We start from the raw sequence: 20,226 nt of genomic DNA on the forward strand, positions 1-20,226 counted from the left end.
TGTGCAAGTCCGACTCACACTTGATCAATTTTTTTTATTAATTGGTAGTAGACCATTAGTTGTGATCAAAGGGTGAAACTCTGTGAAAAAATTAAAATTTTAATTTCTTTCATTTGCATGACCTGCAATTAAGTACTATATTACTAAGTATGTCTTCCATTTTCGGCTAGAGATATCATTCAAATAATCGAAGTATAATATCAAACAGAGTTAAACAATTTGTTAGCTGCTGCATTAAATTTGAAATATTTTTCCGTTTTTCATCGACTACTATAAGTACTAACTAATACTAGAGTAACTACAACTAATACTAAACCATGATATTCTATAATTAGTATTTACTTATTCGATTAAACGCTATCCAACGCACCATGCTACAACAAAAAACTAAGTAAAAACAAGTGACGCAAACGCTCGTAGTTTTATCAAATCACACACATGAGACTTGCCCATCGGCCGCGGGGCAAGCATGATCCAGTGATAGCCCACGGCCTTCTATCATAAATGCGAGTAGGTACGTACCTACTTAATTGTTCATATAAAACAAAAAACTTGAGGGATTAATATCAATAAAATAGAAATATGAGAAATATGATCCACTGCAGCCTGAGAGTCAAGGAAACGAACCATTTCAATTTGCTGGTGGTCGCTGAAATATTATCTTTTATGAAGACTCACTAGAGCAGCGGAACAATATTAAATAGATCGTGCACCAGTCGCAGTGGCAACGGAACATGATCATCACCCGCGAGCGTTAGCACGACCCGAGCAGTCTCTGGCAGCAAACAATAAGAGCGATCACGCACTCATCCGATCCGAATCCGTGAAAATACGGATATAAAAAACTCGGACCGAATCCGTAATGCTTAGGGCGGTTACGCACTCATTCGATCCGAGTTCGTGAAAATACGTTCCAAAGTAGTCAGAGAACATAGGGGGCTTCGGGGGGTCGGGATTCGATCCCGGGCATGCACCTCTTAAACAACTTCTCGGAGTTATGTGCGTTTTGAGCAATTAAAATATCACTCTCTACCTCGCTGAGAGAATGACAATTCTCACAATTCTCCATAGTGTGAACTCTGCCAATCCGCAAACCCTTCTCATTCTGAGAGGAGACCCGTGCTCAGATGATGATGATATCACTGCTAAATATTATAACATCATCATCATTATCAACCGATAGACGTCCACTGCTGGACATAGGTCTCTTGTAGGGACTTCCACACGCCACGGTCTTGAGCCGCGCCGCCTGAATCCAGCGGCTCCCTGCGACTCGTCTGACGTCGCCCGTCCACCTAGTGGGGGGTCTTCCAACGCTGCGTCTTCCGGTGCGAGATCGCCATTCCAGCACCTTGGAACCCCAACGTCTATCATTAGGTATTACATAACAGTTATTATTTAGGTACGTAGCTCCTTCGTATACGTTATATTATTTGTGAAGCAATGAAAAATAAAATATTCCACAATGAATCAACACAACCAAATACATACCTCATATATCAAAACGTAATACAAAGGAGTTAAAATAACCTATCTACCACAATTGGTATGTTAACTTATAAAATGTATCTACTGACCTCTTTAACTTTGTTTATAGTGTGTAGCCTGCCCATATTTTATGGTGAAAGTGAATTTTAGGAACCGAAAAGTTGAGATGATTTCACAGTGACCTTTTCTATTGTTCACTTTGTGAAACGAAGGCGATCAAAACACTATCGCAATCCACAATTCGTAATTAGCGTCTTTTTCTAATCAACTAGCAACTCAAAGAATAGTTAAGATATGGCATAAATAGTACATATATTTAGATAGTAGATATATTACAGTTCCTTTTGAATCTAAAGATATAAAAGGAAAAGGTGACTAACTGACTGACAGATCTATCAACGCACAGCTTAAACTACTGGACGGATCGCGCTGAAATTTGATCGGGTATAGCTATTATGACGTAGGCATCCGCTACGGGATCCGCTAAAGGGTTTTTGAAAATTCAACTCCTAAGGGGGTGAAATATGGGTTTTGATATTTGTTTGGTCCGCGAGGACGAAGTTGCGAGCATAAGCTAGTTAAAGTTATTTCTCTTTCTAATTCTTTGCTCGATCTACAGAGCTTATGGAATCCACAAGATTGATTAGCCAAAGATTTTTGTAAAATATTAATATTCATACTAATAGTAATATTATAAATGCGAAAATGTGTATTTGTTTGTCTGCTGGCTTTTCATGGTACCTACATCAATTAAACAGATTTTGTCAAAATTTGGTATTGGTAGAGATAGCTTGCATACCACCTACTTTTTAGCCCGGGAAATCAAAGAGTTCCGACGGGATTTTAAAAGATTTTAAAACCTAAAAACACTAGAATGAAGTCACGGGCATCATTTATTAAATTTGTTAGTATACAGAGATAGCTTAGGTACATTCTAGAGTTGAAGATAGGCTTCTTTTTATCGCACAAAACTAAAGTATGGATTTTAAATTAAACCCAAATCCACGCGGACGAAATCGGGGGTAGGATATATAAATTTATACCAATAGGTATAATAAAGAGGTAAAGTTTGTAAGTTTGTTTGTAGGAGGTAATCTCTGAAACCACTGAACCGATTTTGAGAAGTCTTTTACCAGTAGAAAGCTACATTATTCCTGAGCGCTTTATATACCTATAGTTTATTTTCAAAAAAATTATAGATCTACGAAAATTGTAATAAGCTTCCCATGCGAAGTCGGGGCGGGTCGCTAGTTAATTATAAACGACAAGTATAATAATTAGGTATAGTAGGTCATACTTGTACCTATCTATAGGAGTAGGTATAAAATATATGTATAGGCAAACGTGTAAAGTTTAAAACCAATTGTAAAGAAATTATTATTTAAATACATCTTTGCGCGTGGGTATGTCTACATAATTATGATGTGAGGTTAACAAAATATATGGCTCAAATTGTTAGACAAAAAGTTAGTACGATATTTATGATGAAACGTAATTGCCTATTTCATCTATACGTCCGTCTAAGGTGTCTGAATGTAATTACCAATAGTCAAAATGTTCCGCCCACGAGTGCTCTCACGTGCTGCGAGGTCCCCAACAACCTGCTCAAAAAGTAAATTACACCTTCGTTCTTTGTATTGCTATTGAGCTATTATCTTTATTATAGGTTCGTAATGGCTTATTTTTGTCAGTATTGGTCATAAATGTTCAAATAATGGGTGGAGTAATCAATCAATAGAAAAGATAATCTATTCTTGCGTTAGTTGGACAGAATCGGGTGAATGCTGTTGCATTCTTATTTTTTTTCGTATTCCTCCATACAAAATATCCTTATGAAACCGATCAAGTGCGTCTCAAAATACGAATCAGGTAAGGTTCCGTAGCCATAAAACTTTGATGGTCATTCATTAATTATGTGTCATTACGTCTTAGAAATCTCATAACGATTTTAAAATAAATGCTAGTTTTATTTAACAAATGTATATACTTGAGGAGATAAACCATAACTTTTTCGACTCACGCTTTTCATGTTCAGGAGTTACAACGACTATGACAGCCAGCGATTTGCTATCATAGAAAAGGAGATAGTTTGTGATTTTGCATATATGTAGGTATGTAGGTTTTCTGTATATAGCGTAGTCCACCACTAAGGAAGGATTTCCAGAAATTCCATCCGAGCGAAGCCGGGTATAGTTAGCTTTTCAGCTTGTATTATATAAAGCAAACATTATTATACCATAACGACGATGGAGCGCGTAACTCTACTGGAGTGACAAGACAATTATTGGACAGGGTCACCGGCCGACGCCCAACGTATATCTTCCAAGACAAATTTACATTTGCTTCAATAAAACGTAGCAGAGATAAAAATTTATTGAGTTGCCTAAGTAACCATTTCATATAAAAGTTAGTTTATAAGTATAAATACCCAGCCAATCTGAAAACTTCTACTCTCATTTTACATCCTTTCCTATAACTTCGCCTACATCAATTCTAGAAAAAGTTGATAAGAGTTTGTTAATAGTAACAAATAATGTTTAAATTGTTAAAATATTCTGAGCTCTTAAAATAATAGAGCACAGCATCAATCTATGTTAGATCCAACAAAAGAAGTTAAATTAACTTGCAACCAGATGAGACAACTTAATTATTTATTAGACCAGTTAACACATATTTTAATATATTAGCTCGGCGTTTATCATTATAATTCTTAAGTAAAAAATATAGCTTAATTATGGCCACAAGACTATAAATCTTGCTTCGAAATGTAACGACAGTAAAAAACGTGACTGTTCGGAGAAAACTGTTTCTAACATTTTAAACAAATCGATGCAATTGAAAGAAACAAAATAGCGAGTAATTTTCATAGCAACGAATCTAAACAATAAAAGCCCACTAATGGTATCCTAAAACTATCGTCCATTTAGTTTTTAGATCAGAGTTTAATACATCACGACATTGACTCTGCGGTGAAGTAGATCGTATCATTGGCATCGGATCGGCATATCGGACAGACAATAGTGATGCGACTACATCGAATTGCTGGAGATTTTATAACCTCCATCATAAATGCGTATAGGTATCTAATTATATTAAGTGTAGAATTTTTGAAAAAACCTAAGTCCACGCGAATAAAGTTACGGTCATAATCTAGTAGGTATCTACTAATATAATTGGGCAGTAGGTATGTCAGCATTTTTATTTGTTACTTTTTGCGCCTCAACTACTGGACCGATTTCAACGACTTTTTGCACAAACCTGCCTGTCCAGTACCTCTACATCGAATACTTTTCATTTGATAAAAGATTTCAAATAGAATTTTGAAAAAATCAACGCGGGACATAATTGCCGGCAAGTAGGTTTTCTTCAATTATTGAAATACGTAAATAAAAGGTAAATAAATCGTAGAAAAGCTTTTCACGGCGCTCCAACCTTTTTTACTGCAAACGAACTTTCGTTACCTACGTTAACTTCACGACTATACTTACGTTGGTAAGCGCAACCCTACGCGTAGCAGAAAGTGGTGCGGAGTGCCATGATGCGATCTGTCGATCGTCGTTCCCGCTGTCCCGTCGGCAACAAGTGAGCGCAATTGCCAATCGCTTAATTGAATCAATCGCTAGTCACTATTAAACCCGCGCCTGCTACCAGCGTACTACTTTACAGCATCACTTTCGGTTGACGAAATTATGATTTCTTTCACTTATCGCACCGTCAGATTTGAAAAAATCTACGATGAAACTTAGATACGGAGCTGACGTCGTGTCGGCAATAACTTTTAATTGTAGGTATGTCTGTTGGATAACCACCAATAATTGTAAAGAAAACTTAAAAGTATCTACCTAATGAAGCTCTCGAAAGTTATAGAATTTTACTTTGGGTTCTGGGTAGGGGTTGCGAAGCCTGGTATGTTACTTGAGGTACCTACTGATACCAACCTAGATAATTTTATCCTAACTACACACTTATAACATATCAGATACTTTACGTTTCACCATATAAAATACCTCATGTAAGGCACTTACTACCTATTTATAGATTCCTGCATTTCATCTTATTTATTACGAGTTGATACCTACCTAACTCTTTGTTTTGTTATATTGCAACAAACTGTATTCTAATTTCAATTATCACCTAATTGGTATAGGTAAAGATATAATATATATGTACCTATATACCTACCTTGTAACCTTTAGAACTTTACTTAAGAATGAACACCAGTCACCAATGCGTGTAAAAAACTGTTACAAGTCAAGATAATTATTATTGGCCGACAAATCTTCACTTAGGGAACCGTTACTCGTGATTTGTTGCAGTGAAAACATTCATTTCTTCATTTGCATACAATGGCCTGGTGCCAAAAAATATTGGAGTGTAAACGCTTACAATGAAAGCATATGAAAGTTCTTTTGAATATAGATGCCTGAATCATATACCACAATTAGTTACGTCTTATCAATGTGTTGTTATGTTCATACAATAATAGTTTAATAAATATCAGTGTAAACAATGAATATTACTTTTTATGATTGGTTGACTGAACTTCTTTTAAGTGAAAGCGAGTTCTCTTTTACTATGAGACGTCGATAAATTGAGAAATAAATCCTTATTTTTTCAACTCTATAACTAAATAACAAAAAAGCAATATGATAAATAAATGAAATGGATAAGTGAAAGAAGTGCACTAACTACTTACTTTAACTTATTTTCAATCTTCTCTTCTTGTTTTTTCTTTTTATTTGTGACACATAACACATTTGTGTTATTTGTTAAACCAGCACAGTGCAACCTTGGTTTACTACTGTGCAAGCATAATTCGCCAGCGTGGACAAGGTGATTTAATGCAAATAGGTATATGTTTAAAATAGGAAACTACTATGGTAACAAAAACTTGTAATATAAAAGGGTATACAAATACAATAATGATTTTTATCACTGTACCATTACATCGAAGCTTTGCAGGTGTTAGTCCTAAATCGGGATCGCCCGCATTTCCTCAACCTCGACTAGCAGGTTGCAAGTTGACGTGTTTATATTTATCACACACCAGAGCAAAAAATTAAACCCTGAGCAGCTTGACGAGACTATCTTGTCTTCGTAAACTGAATTGGCTTAAGTTTAACTTATGTCTTACTAAATGATGCCTGAGACTTCGTCCGTGTGTATTTAGGTTTTAAAAATCCCACGGGAATCCTTTAAATTTCCAGGATAAAAAGTAGTCCATATTCGTCTCCAGAATGCAAGCTAGATGTACTGAGTAAATAATTTTGTCCATGTAGGTTTAGGCCTTTTTAAAAATCCCGTGGGAACTCTTTAGTTTAGTTTTCCGTACCATAACCATACCAAACTTCAAAATCGGTTAAACAGACGAGTCGTGAAAAGCTAGCGGACAGACCGACAAACACACTTTCACATTTATACTCCATTGCGGATATGAATTTTTATTTTATTAATTACAAGATTAGATGGTGCCCGCAATATTAATCGCGTGGATTTAGATTTTTTTAAACCCCTTAAACTCTTTTATTTTCCAACACAAAAGTAGTCTTATTCCGTCTCCAGGAGGCAAGCTACTTATCTGTATCATGTACCAAACTTCAAAATCGGTTTAGTGGACGGGCAGTGGAAAGGTAACAAAAAACAGACAGACATACTTTGGCATCTATATTACTTAGTAGGTATGGATTCAAGTATCAGTATAATTCAAACTTCAAATCCAGTCCAGAATCCAGATGCAGTAAAATAATATGATTTTGCTTTTTTATTTTGTTTATTCAATGTATTAGTATTGTTTTTTATTCAATGGATACAAACAATTTTTGTCTATTGAATATATTGCTTTATAAAATCAAACCACAATAATTATTTTCTCTTATTCTCTATTCTCAATAGTTAAGTCTTATCTAGCCGTGTGCGCGTTGAACTCTTTTAAAAGGGTAGGTAGATAAACAATAATTAATATTGAAGCTGACAATAATTAGAATTAGCACCAAATTTTTAGCTGTCCTCAGTAATAAATAATTACTACAAAGGTATATTGGGTAGCTAATTAACCCACGCTGTCTCACGGCAGTAAAGGCCTGGATAAACAAAACGCGCAACGGAAACATATCCAAAATCGCTTCTAGAAGTTTTGTTAAACAAAAAAATAAAGCTCTTCCTTTGAGCAGGTAATGTTGCTCGAGGCCCAGTCTAGTTGATCCAACAGTTGTATCTATGAACTCGTATAATAGGTATACTTAGTCTTCCGATATTAACACTTCATTAGCGCGATTCAGGCTTTCTAGTGCGTGATCGAATACCTGTGGTGTCATCTAGTCACGTAGTTTTATCACGGGCTCGCAATTTGTGATACCTGTCATCATCATCATCAACCCATCGCGGGCTCGATACTGAGCACGGGTCTCCTGTCAGAATGAGAAGAGTTTGGTCATAGTCTAGCACACTGGCCAAGTGCTGATTGCTGTATGATCCTTTCGTATTGCGTGTCAATAGTGTCATCTATTGCATGTATGTGGAGACCGCCACATCAGCTACGAGTTACGACGGTTATCTGAGCTACGTTTATCGGCTGCCATAACCATCACGCTCTTCAAGCTATCGTGCACCATACAATTATTTGTATGACAAATCATGGACGCATATGATAGTGATCGATGGTTGTACTTGATCTTTAATTATACCTATTTCCCAGCTATTGATGTAATCAATAATTTTAGTAGGATATTTATTCTAAAGCTAGTATTGATATGGTATAATAGCTTAGCGTAATAAACTGGTAGCCAGTAATATATGGGTTAGAATAACAAGCAGACCCTGGTTATATATAATGGGAACATGTTACGTTGAATAATGAATATATTACATAAATTAGCATTTTATATTTTTAAAATAAAAGTCCACGGGTTTGTTGGGATCATAGTTGAATGAAATATATTCAGATTATGTATATATCAAGTGTCCTTATCCCGAAATTCACTAAACATAAACCACAAATTCTATCCACGAAATTTAGGTTCTAAGACCATAATGTTAGTTTGTCAACCAACTCTATGTTTTATTGTTATTCCAGGATCCAAAGCAAAAAAAACATGTAAGTGATCGTGGTTCAAAATAAATATCATATTTTAATTTTAATTAAATTTAACTAAAGGATGTAAGTAATTGTATCTCAAAAAACCTAACAATATCATTTATACGCCGTCATTTCATATTATAACTAATTTACTCTTTGATTTTCTGGGATAAAAAGTAACCTATGTCGCTCTCCAAGTTTTTAACTATTTCCATGCAAAAAAATCACGCTCGTCTGTTGTTACGTTGCAGCATAATTGAAGGACAAACCAACAAACATATACCAACATATAACTAATAAGTATTATTATTTGTATGTTACCACGAATAACTAAATACATAAAAGGTAAAGCTGACTGACTGACGTTGATCTTTCATCGCACAGCTTAAACTGCTGGACGGATGGAGCTGGGCATGAGACAGCTATTATAATACATAACCTAGACATCCGTTAAGAAAGGATTTTTGAAATTTCAACCCTTAAGGGGGTAAAATAAGGGTTTGAAATTTGTGTTTTAGTTCACTGGACGTCGCGGGCGCAAGCTGGTTATTTATATTTGGGACATGGCTATGGAGACTTAAAGATTCACAACTAATTTTAATAAGGTTCACAAGAAATAACAGCATGCAGTCAACATGCACCTAACATGTGAAAAATGTCTTGAATAAAAACTTTTAAACCTCTACTTTCTTAATTCTTATAACATAACATAAAGCTATCATTAATTCATACGAAAAAATAAACTGTAATTAATTCAACCATTGTAGTTGCCTACATGTGTATGCAAATAGGTTTTTTGTAACTTGGCAATATGTTACAATTATGGAAACTGATTCTTCATGACTGTTTTAGAATAAGCAAATAACTAGCACTTTCTTTTTGATAAGTTTAATCACTAATCAGACACAATCCTGTTGACGGGCCACCATTTTTTGAAGCTTGCTCGAAGGTGTCAAAACTGTGTAACTTATGAAGCCTGTGCCAATGTTCAAAGTCTAAGTCAAATAATTTATTCAAAACTAGCATGCTCGCGACTTCGTCCGCGTGGACTACACAAATTTCAAACCCCTATTTCACCTCCTTTATAGGGGTTGAATTTTCAAAAATCTTTTCTTAGCGGATGCCTACGTCATAATAGCTATTTGCATGCCAAATTTCAGCCGGATCCGTCCAGTAGTTAGAGCTGTGCGTTGATAGATCAGTCGTCAGTCAGTCACCTTTTCCTTTTATGTATTTAGATTTATAACATTGTACACTTTTTGATTATCAATAAGTTGGATTTATAAGATTATAATGTAATGGTGATAATTAATTGCGTACTTTAGTTGCGTAGTTAGTTTTAAGTTACGTACGTACGTAACTTAAAACTAAAGCTACGAGGGTTCTAAAGCCGCCAAGTCTAACAAGAGCCCACAACAAAGTCAGCCTCAGCATATTTATTTATCTATTTATGTATGTCTATCTTGGAGTTTTATAATATCTTTGTTCAAGCGAATCAAGCAATAAATGAATAGCTGTAGAACTAAAATAATAGTTAAAAAATGCAACGCTACAACGATAAGCACGACCATATTATAAGGTACGCGACAGGTCGAGATGGGGAGGGAACGCCCCGCACACCCGCACAGCCCCCGCGCTAAACCGGTACGGGCGAGCGCGGGTGACGGTGGGTGTGTAGGGCGTCCCACCGTCTCATACCCCGATTCCCATCTCAACAGTTTATTACTTATAATTATTTTCTCCAGTAGAGTAGCTCTAAAATATTGCCTGGATATACGTACCTATACATATTATGGAACGTTATATTAAGTCCCGAGCTCAATTCTAACCTGATCTGTTTCTTAACGATGTCACTGAATAATCATGATATTTTGCTGAATTAAGTAATAAGTGAAACTTTAGCAACTCGTAAACAGTAGAAAACGTTCAAGTTGGTACATTGACATTGAGTGTAATTTGTATAATACCTAGGAACGGTGAAAAAACTTTGCACAATAGGGCACATAAACAGGAAGTTTTACACCTTTAATTTGCTTCAATTTAAAAAGCACTAAGCTAAGCTGCTTGTGAGCTTTTTTCATCTATGCGATTTAATGTTATTTATACGACATCGGAAACTGAATATGGGCGCAAAAAAACTATTAATTAAACAAAGGAACTATGTGCTAGAATTCGGCCTTTGGTCAAGGACAAAATATCGCCGAATTTTGGTTGGACTAAATACAACTTCACTGGAAAAATGGTGGGTTCCCACAAGTCACACTCAATCGTGTCACAGTGTGACTTGTTGGGAACTTGACGATTTTTTTCCCGTCGAGTGGCACTGTTTCTAGTTGTAACTTTTTTATCCGTTAGGATTCCCATCGAGTCACACAGTTACTCTGGGTGTGACTAAGTAAGGAATTGATTGAAAAAGGGGTTAAAAGAAAAATCTTGTTAATTAAAAAGGCTCTCCATAGTTTTTAGCATCAATGAGGACTTTCAAATGTTCGATCCGACGATGGCCGATAAACATATTTCGGTGCGGTGCTCTCTTGACGCAGATGGAGTGAACTAACGGAGCTTCTCTTAACTCAATTGTTTTAAACTATTAATTGTTCCGATAGCGCCGAACAATGCAAGTGCCGGTTACACACTATGAAACCGAAAAATATATTTTAACCTAAGCAGTTAACTGCACATTTTTGATCAGCGTAAAAACCTAATGAATAGCGTGCTATCGTTATAGCCTGGGCGTCCTTGAAAATTAAAAATAAATATTTCTATGTATTTTATAGGTACCTACTCCGTACTAAACTTTATGTCATATTTATTGGTGTTTCATATATGTGTACTCGTAGTTAAAAAAGCAGAATTCATTTTTTTTAAATAACTTAACGCATACCAATTCAATCAATTCAGTAGTAACTTAAATTGTATTTGTGGTCGTAATTCGTAAGTACAATATCGCAGATTATTATAGCGTAGCTCATGATCGGTAATATCATAACTCATAACTAAGCGTAAATAAAACTGAATTGAAAAGTGCGACGTAAAGCAATTCAGTGGCAATTGCTTAATGTGTTTGTGGCGAAGTACAATATCGAAGATTAGTGTAGCTCAATGATTTGGTTTCGCGGGCGGAAACGGGCGCGCCCACGCACAGGTCAGATCAGTGACCCCGCGGCCTGCACTCACCTCGTAGCTCGCACGCACGTCTCTCGGCTCTCATTGTTCCACCTTCTGAACGATCTCGGGCACAGGTAACTGGAAGTCACTGCGTATTAACAGGTTCATACAGTCACTGTTTAGATAATAATTTGCCTCTAATGAAACAGGTAAGTAGCGATACAAACTATTTGAACTTTAAGAGGTAATAAAATGCTGAAATAAAATAACCGGTCAAGTGCGAGTCAGATTCGCGCACCGAAAGTCCCGTGACTTGGAAGGATACGTGTAATTATTTTATTGTTTAAATTATCTCCAACCGCAAAATATGTGAGTTATAAAAATATTTTTTACTAGCCGCGACTTCGTCAACGTGGACTATACAAAATCCAAACCGCTGTTTTACCCCTTCATTGAATGATGATGACTTAAATTTTCAAAAATCATTTTTACCTGTTATCGCCCAAAGCCACCATGATCCAAACTTCATATGTAGACTAGTCGCTGATCGTTTCTCCCTTTGTTGGGGCAAATACGCAGAGAAATTTTCAATTTTTATAAAATAACGCAGGTCGGGCACGCGCTGGCTCTCTCTCTATTAATTTCAACTTGGCAGCTCTACGCGATAATAATAAAAAGTCTGGACTGAAGTAGGTAGGTATGTCTTATTTAAAACGAGATAAGTCTTGTTATAAGCTGTGATAGCCTTGTGGTTAGGACGTCCGCCTTCTAATCCGAAGTCGGGGGTTCGATCCCGGGCACGCACCTCTAACTTTTCAGAGTTATGTGCGTTTTAAGTAATTAAATATCACTTGCTTTAACGGTGAAGGAAAACATCGTGAGGAAACCTGCATGCCTGAGAGTTCTTCATAATGTTCTCAAAGGTGTGTGAAGTCTACCAATCCGCACATGGCCAGCGTGGTGGACTATGGCCGTTCTCTGTAGTGAGCCGGCGATGGGTTGATCATGATGATGATGATGAAGTCTTGTTTTTCTTAAAATTAAACTTCTTCGTAAATTCGTGACATGTAAAGTATAAAAAATGCAATACCTAAGTATTCTCTAAACCTAATTTGCCTATTTATTTCTTTAAAATATGTATTTATTACATAATTTACCTTCTTCCTATTTAGCTAATTAGTGTAGTAAAGAACTAAAACAGCGCTTCGTTTGCTAAATTATCTTAGATTTTCTTGAAACAACGTGGTCGTCCAACATTCAGTTTAAATTAACTCTCCCAATAAGACAGAACGCCCATCACCTAACAAATTACACCTGCGTTGCTAATTATGTCCGAGTAAGAATAGACGCCAAGAGATACCCACGTGTAATCCCTTACATCTAACCGTGTTAAAATTGTATTTATTACTGCAATCTGTCACTTCCGTAATGACTACCGTGCACTGGAATGGACCATATAAGTACGCTGGAAGAGGTGTGTTATACAAACAGACAGCTATTTTATGTGCCGATACCGAGCGTACTGGGAAGGAAATCGACACTTTTTATCAAATTGGTCTTCGTGTTGACACTATGTTGACAGTCACTCTCACTACGTCTAGTTCTAACATTTAGGTCCAAGTACGCTCTTATAACGCTTACGCTGATACCTATCAGCACCAAAACGGCGAAAATCAAGGTGCTTCAACCGCAGATCTGCAATCGCAGGTCCAGCGTACTTGTATTAGTAGAGGTCAGTGATACCGTGCGTGTAACGTAACCTAACGCATCAGTTTAAAATGAATTGGTATTTTCGAGAGTTCTTCTTAATGGAAGTGCAGAAAGCAAAAAGTTCTTTGTCTCACAAATTGATTACTCGGAAAAAAAAGTTGAAGTGACAGGAACTTAAAAGAGGGAAAGGTAGTAAGTATTCTCTCAACATTCAATCAACTCTTGTATCATCACCATCAATCCATCTCCTTTCAGAATGAGAAGGGTCACGCTGGCCAGGTACGAATTAGCAGACTTCACACACTTTGAGAACATTATAAAGAACTCTCAGGCATGCAAGCTTCCTCACAATGTTTTCCTTCGCCTTTCTTTTAAGCAACTCTAGCAAGTGATATTTACATACTTAAAACCCACAAAAAGTTAGGGGAGCATGCCTAGGATTGAACCCTAGACTCCCCAAATAGGAAGCCGACATCCGCCACTAGGCTATCACCGCTTGTATAGTATGCATACATTCACGCATAGCCATCGAGAAAAAATTGTTACATTTACTTCGAAGCACGTAAAGCAAGGTATTACAATCAATATGTTCGTTTTAAGCTTCAGTCTTGATCTTGATTTATGGGTGTGCGGTTTGAACTTGCCGTATTATTAACAAGTTGTAAATCACCGATCGGAATTAGGACTCCGGTGAATTGACCGGCCGGGATTTGTTGACTGTGGTAACAATGGAGAAAATTGGAGCATCAATAATTCTACTCTCCACTAACTTATTGGAAAGTTCCATTTACTTTGTCATTGTGTGAAAATGTAAAACAACTTCACATTTCACAAAGTCCTGTAGGTATATCAACTGTTTTCACTGAAGATCGCTTATTCACTAATACTGAAAAAACAAATTTAAAAAATGAAAAACAACTTTAATTGATGTCTGTGATGATACTCACACTAGGTAATTTTGTATCGTGGATGCCTTTAACAATTTTGTTTACAGTTGTCGCTCGGTTTACACATAAAACTGACGTGTTTTTAAAGAGGATCTATATTTTCCTCCATCATTATCATGGGCTTTACATTGCAAATCAGTCCAAAAGGCGTCACACATTAGATAATATTATTTCAAACCAAAGCCACTTGTAACAAAACGTCACAAAGGCTGTACATTTGTTTATTACTTTTCAACGTCTTACATCCATATTAAAATAAACTTAATTTTAACGATTGAAACTTTGACTTTAACTTTACCTGTACTTATTGTATGTAACTTTAAACGAAATATTTTACGGGAATCTACAGATAGTTCCTAGAACCTATCTAATTCATTGATTTATATTCAAATCAAAGCTAATGACTACGAGTATGTATGTTTTGAGCGCAAGAGTAGGTATACTTGATACTTCTCTTAAAGTAGTCCCATAACAGCAAGTGGCACGGCGGTTGGGCTCAAGAGGAGGCAAATGCATCACGCCTGATAATAAACTGGCTCGTGTGCACGACTGCGCTTACAAACTCACGTGTAATGCACTATTCTCGCCTTCTCGAATCGTGATTTACTTAGCCGTCACCATATAAAACATCCCTCATGATATTTGACTGTGTGAATGTTGCCTTAACCGTCCACGTTCGTGATTGTGTATAGAATTATTGTAATAGATATAGAAAGTTTTGTTTTATTCAAATGAACCTTTACAAGTGCTTTTGAATCATCAAGTGAATCTACCACTTCGGTGGTGTCTGGTGAATATGCAGATGCTAGTGTTTAAAAAAAACCGGCCAAGTTCGATCAGACTTGCGCACCGAGGGTTCCGTAATATCGTCGTATTTTTTCGGATTTTCCCTTTACGTTTTACCTTCATAATTGTAGGTCAACCTATAGGTTTCTTGACAAACAGACAGATAGACAGACAAACAAATAGACAGACAGAATATAACAAAGTGGTTCACTAAGTATAAGGGTTCCTTTTTTCCTTTTCCTTAAAACCTTAAAAAGGCAGGTTTATGCAATAACTTTATTTTCTAATAACATTTTCTTAGTATTTTCCTAGTCCTAGTCACATTATACCTAACTGCCAAACATCATCATCATGATCGATCCACAGTCGGCTCACTACAGAGCACGGTTCTCCTCTCAGAGTGAGAAGGGCTTAGATCATAGTCTGCCACGCTGGCCCAATGCAGATTGGCAGATTTCACATACCTTTGAGAACATGAGAACTCTCAGGCATACAGGTTTGCTCACGGTGTTTTTCTTCACCGTTAAAAAAAGTGATATTTAATTATTTTTAAAAACGCACTTAATTTTCAGAAAAGTTAGAGGTGCATGTCCGGGATCGAACCCCGACCTCCCGAAAAGAAGGAAGATGATGAGCCACTAGGCTATCACCACTTCCGAGCCACGAGCCTCTTAGCCACTTGCCTATATTTAAGTTCATCTGACATTCGTCGTAAACAAACGAGTCACTTTAGAGTACTTTAGTAGAACAAAGTACCTGCATATTGCTGTTGCAGGACAAAGTTGCAATGAATATGGACGCCATTTGAGAACAAGACAGGATCTCGGGTTTCTTAAACTGGCACCTCCCACGTGGTGCCGTGTGCCCTTAACCTTTCGTGCGGCCGTATCGCGGTTCATGTGCCTTATAATGTGATCGCCATAGAGCGTATACGGTTGCGAGTTATATCTAAATTTGGAGCAAAAGCTTCTACGGTACAATTAAGGAAAAATTGTCAGTTTACACGACTTTGTCCTGAATAGGCATTAGGTAGAGCTTGGAGGTAAATAATTAAACCATAAGCAAGGGTTGACATTCACTAGGTTTTTGCCTATCTTACCTTGACTTTACTCTTGCGAGTTTTGACATTTCTTTCTTGACGAAAGCAAAATGAACTGAATAATGTAAAAGTAGACTGAAATCTGATAGGACGCAGTTTCGAAAGTCATATTATTTAGTACTATGGGTTGAAATACTGATTTATTAATCATATATAAAAACAATTTTACCAGTAGGTAACTAAGTAAGTAGGTACATTAGTCATACCTAGTTGCTTAGACTTATTCACAATCTAGATAGATTACAGTTGAAATGGTCGCGTGTCACTAAAACATATCTTAATTAGGTTTCGGTATGCAATCTTGCACCACAAATGCCGATTAGCGATAATCTGACAGCAGTAAATCGTTAGGGGATATAGCACAAGTGTTTAGTTCCTACTTACTTATTTTGGTTTAATACTATAGCATTATCGAGTAGCGATCCACGACAGCGCACCTGTGCCGCGACCCAGCGGCGCCGCGGTCGACGCCAACGCACTCTCAAATAAAATCGGTAAGTCACGGATGTCGGATATGTACTTTTTCGTTTAACGAGCCTACTTATTAAAATTCAAGTTGCAATAATTTTTAGGCTTCGGTTCGCTTACCTTATGAGTTAAATGAAGAGACCTCAGCGACCTCCCTGGCGCAGTGGTGAGCGCTGTGGTCTTAATAGTGGGAGGTCCCGGGTTCGAATCCTGGCAGGGGTTTGGAATTTTATAATTTCTAAATTTCTGGTCTGGTCTGGTGGGAGGCTTCGGCCGTGGCTAGTTACCACCCTACCGGCAAAGCCGTGCCGCCAAGCGATTTAGCGTTCCGGTACGATGCCTTGTAGAAACCAAAGGGGTATGGGTTTAATAAAAACTGCCATACCCCTTCCAGGTTAGCCCGCTATCATCTTAGACTGCATCATCACTTACCACCAGGTGAGATTGCAGTCAAGGGCTAACTTGTATCTGAATAAAAAAAAAAAAAAAAAAAGAATAGGCCATTTAATCTGCCTACGTCATGGTGTAAGGTGGTGTAAGTATACGTACTGGAACGTATAATTTAATACAGACGACCTCCCTGGCACAGTGGTGAGCGCTGTGATCACTCAGTCATCAGTGGGAAATTCCGGGTTTGAATCCCGGCAGGGGCGGTTTGGAATTTTATAATTTTTTATATTTCCTCTGGTCTGGTCTGGTGGAAGGCTTCGGCCGTGGCTAGTTACCACTTTACTGGCAAAGCCGTGCCGCCAAGCGATTTATGTCGCAAGCAATGTAAGCCATTATTGTAGGAGGGTACGTGGTACTGAAATAATATCTAAGTAGGTTCTCTCACTCACCTACCTAAAAAGATTTAAACCAAAGGACTTCTAATCAAAATACTTCTATCTATCGTATCAATAAATATTGTAAGTTATAGTCTACAGAACTTTATACAGGCACTTTGGATGCTAATCGGAAATAAAATATTCGTAAACAATAAAGGAAATCTTAGTAATTTATTGTTATAACAAGTAAGATTAACAATGGTACAGATATGGATTATTTTATTTCGCCATGTCGACTCTCCCACGCCAGTGGATTCAATTATAGAGGAAAAGCAGATAGGTCGGCTCGCGAGTGCTCCGCTCGTGACCCGTAAATTGGAACGGTCCGTCGCACGCCCTTGTCGCACCTCGGCCGCGGCGCTGTCTCGGCCACCACTACACACTAACTAGAGATGGACCATTTCACAGGTGGTATGTGAAAAATTACGTGAAAAACCTTTTAGTATAACTGTAACACGTGCTACCTTACTTAAAATAGCCTGTGAATGAATATTCACGAAGCAAAATCTCACGGTTTGAAAATTATTACACTTAGGTAATTCCGCTATTGTTAAAATTTCGCACGCATACGGTCATACGGCCAAGCTAAATAGCGCCCGAGCGAGAACCCTCACTTCGCTGCTCGTTAGAAAATGAAAAACATCTAGTTAATAATGTAGAAACCAATCGTTTGCTACTTTTCACGAAATGTGAATTTTTACGTAATACCTAAGTGAAAAAAATTATTTTGCGTCAAAACCAACCTGCGCAATATCAGCGCTATTGATCTTGATAATTATCTACATGAAATATAGCAAACGATTGTAAGTACGAAAATTTAAAAATCACTTTCCGTGAAAAATCGCCTGTGAAATCGCTGTGAAAAAAAAAACACCAAAAGAAAATCATTTAAAATTAGCAATCATACCCATCGCTATCACTAACACATAGTGTAACGGCATTAAGATCAACATATTTACAACGTACACCAGATATTGGATCTCACGCACGCCAATTTAAAGTCTTGCTGTAGTGCCGTGGACGTAAGTGTGAGGACTCCTTTTGCGGACACACTGTGTAATAGTTTCTACCTTGTTTCTTTTCACCGTTAAAAATTTAAACTCGAAACTGCCTGACGCAGTTGTGTAGCGCTGTAATTTTATAGGTCCCAGGTTCTCGTTTAGGGCAAAATGTGAATTTATAATATTGCAATTGGTTTACCTGCCTGGTCTTGGGAGGCTTCGGCCCTGGCTAGGCTAGTTACGCGAGTTACCACCCTACCGACAGACTTAACGCCAAGTTACTAAGCTTTACGATACCGCGTATGATTAGGTAAAATAAAAATGAGGACACAGACATAAACGAGGACAGAGTAGGTATAGGTACATAATATAATAATAGGTACTTTGATAACCAGAGCGCAATAGCTAAACGGGTGAGGAACTAAAGTGGCAATAGGCAGGGCACATAGGTCGAAAAACCGATAGACGTTGGGGTCCCACGGTGCTAGGCGATCGCACAGCGAAAAGCGCAGCGCTGGAAGACCCCACCACTAGTTGGGCAGACGACATCAAACGAATCGGAGGGAGCCACCAGTGGCTGAATCCAGATTCAGGCGGCGCAAAACCGTAGCGTGTGGAAGTCCCTACAAGAGGCCTATGTCCAGCCGTGGACGTCCATTGGTTGATGATGATGAATATGGTGATAAAATGACTCAAACTAACATAATAATATCACTGATGTTTAATTATTACAGACATGTTGTTGGCTTTCCCTCTAAAGCTTTCAACGCTGCAGAAAATATTGCACATCGACCTTTAGACAGAGATAGCGGTTTCGTAGAGCGTTGTTTCTGTCGGTGAGGCTGACAAAACGTCACAGAGGTATGAGTGACAGAGACAACCCTCTACAAAGCTGAAACCTCATTCTAAAGATAGATGTTCAATATTTCTTGCCGGCTACTGTACTTAGATGATACCAACTTACATGGATATCTTCATTTAAATTTATTTGTAAACTTCCACAAAGAGACCAAAATGAATTGACTACAATAATTATACAATCCCGTCTCCCCGTTTTCTATATATGCAATGTGACCAAGGAGGTAGAGAAAGTCGAATTAAAGCGATAACCAAATACGTTAACAGATGTTAAATTTACAATGAAAGAATAATACGCTCTGTCAATTGTAAATCGCGATTATAACGCTTAAACGCCTACGGATGTCTACAAATTAGGGTCCCTCCTCACACTAGGTAAAGTCGCTTTATAATATTAATTTTCATAAATGCTTATGATCATATTATAATGGGTAAGTAACCGTTTTTTTCCGTAGGAAGGGAAATCCTCATGGACATCCGAAACGGATAGTGCCGGACTCCTACCGGTTAAAACCCATTCTTTCTCCCGTATGTAATATTGTCCCCGCCTCCATTCCTGCCGCAACCTTGATTCATCTCCTTCACCTTCATCTCTTTCAGAAAAGGTCAGAAATAGTGTTATAATTTTCACATATCGTTTTTTCATAACTTTAATAATAATTCTTTAGTAGCACGCGGAAGACAGATCTATTGGTGTAAGAATCGTTAAAATCGGTCCACGCGTTTTTTGTTCCTTTGTGGCAGTTTTGCCAACAAAAAAGAGACATAATGTAAATACGTTGCGTGGTCGGGTAAAATGACCTACCTACATACAATTCAGATTCAATATTTCCATTTATTTTACGCTTAGTAGGTATAC

At 37.4% G+C, this 20,226-nt stretch overlaps 1 protein-coding gene across 1 annotated transcript in view; it reads right to left on the reverse strand.

Moving 5' to 3' along the window:
- The window catches only part of LOC117986607 (uncharacterized), a 181,200-nt gene extending 167,667 nt beyond the window's left edge, over nucleotides 1-13,533 (reverse strand). The window contains exon 1 of the mRNA XM_069501657.1: nucleotides 13,527-13,533. The gene's annotated coding sequence lies outside the window, so the exon portion shown is untranslated. The remainder of the gene's footprint in view (nucleotides 1-13,526) is intronic.
- Nucleotides 13,534-20,226: the final 6,693 nt, after the last annotated feature.

This window comes from Maniola hyperantus, chromosome 1, assembly GCF_902806685.2.
Source record: "Maniola hyperantus chromosome 1, iAphHyp1.2, whole genome shotgun sequence".
NCBI classification, from domain to species: domain Eukaryota; kingdom Metazoa; phylum Arthropoda; class Insecta; order Lepidoptera; family Nymphalidae; genus Maniola; species Maniola hyperantus.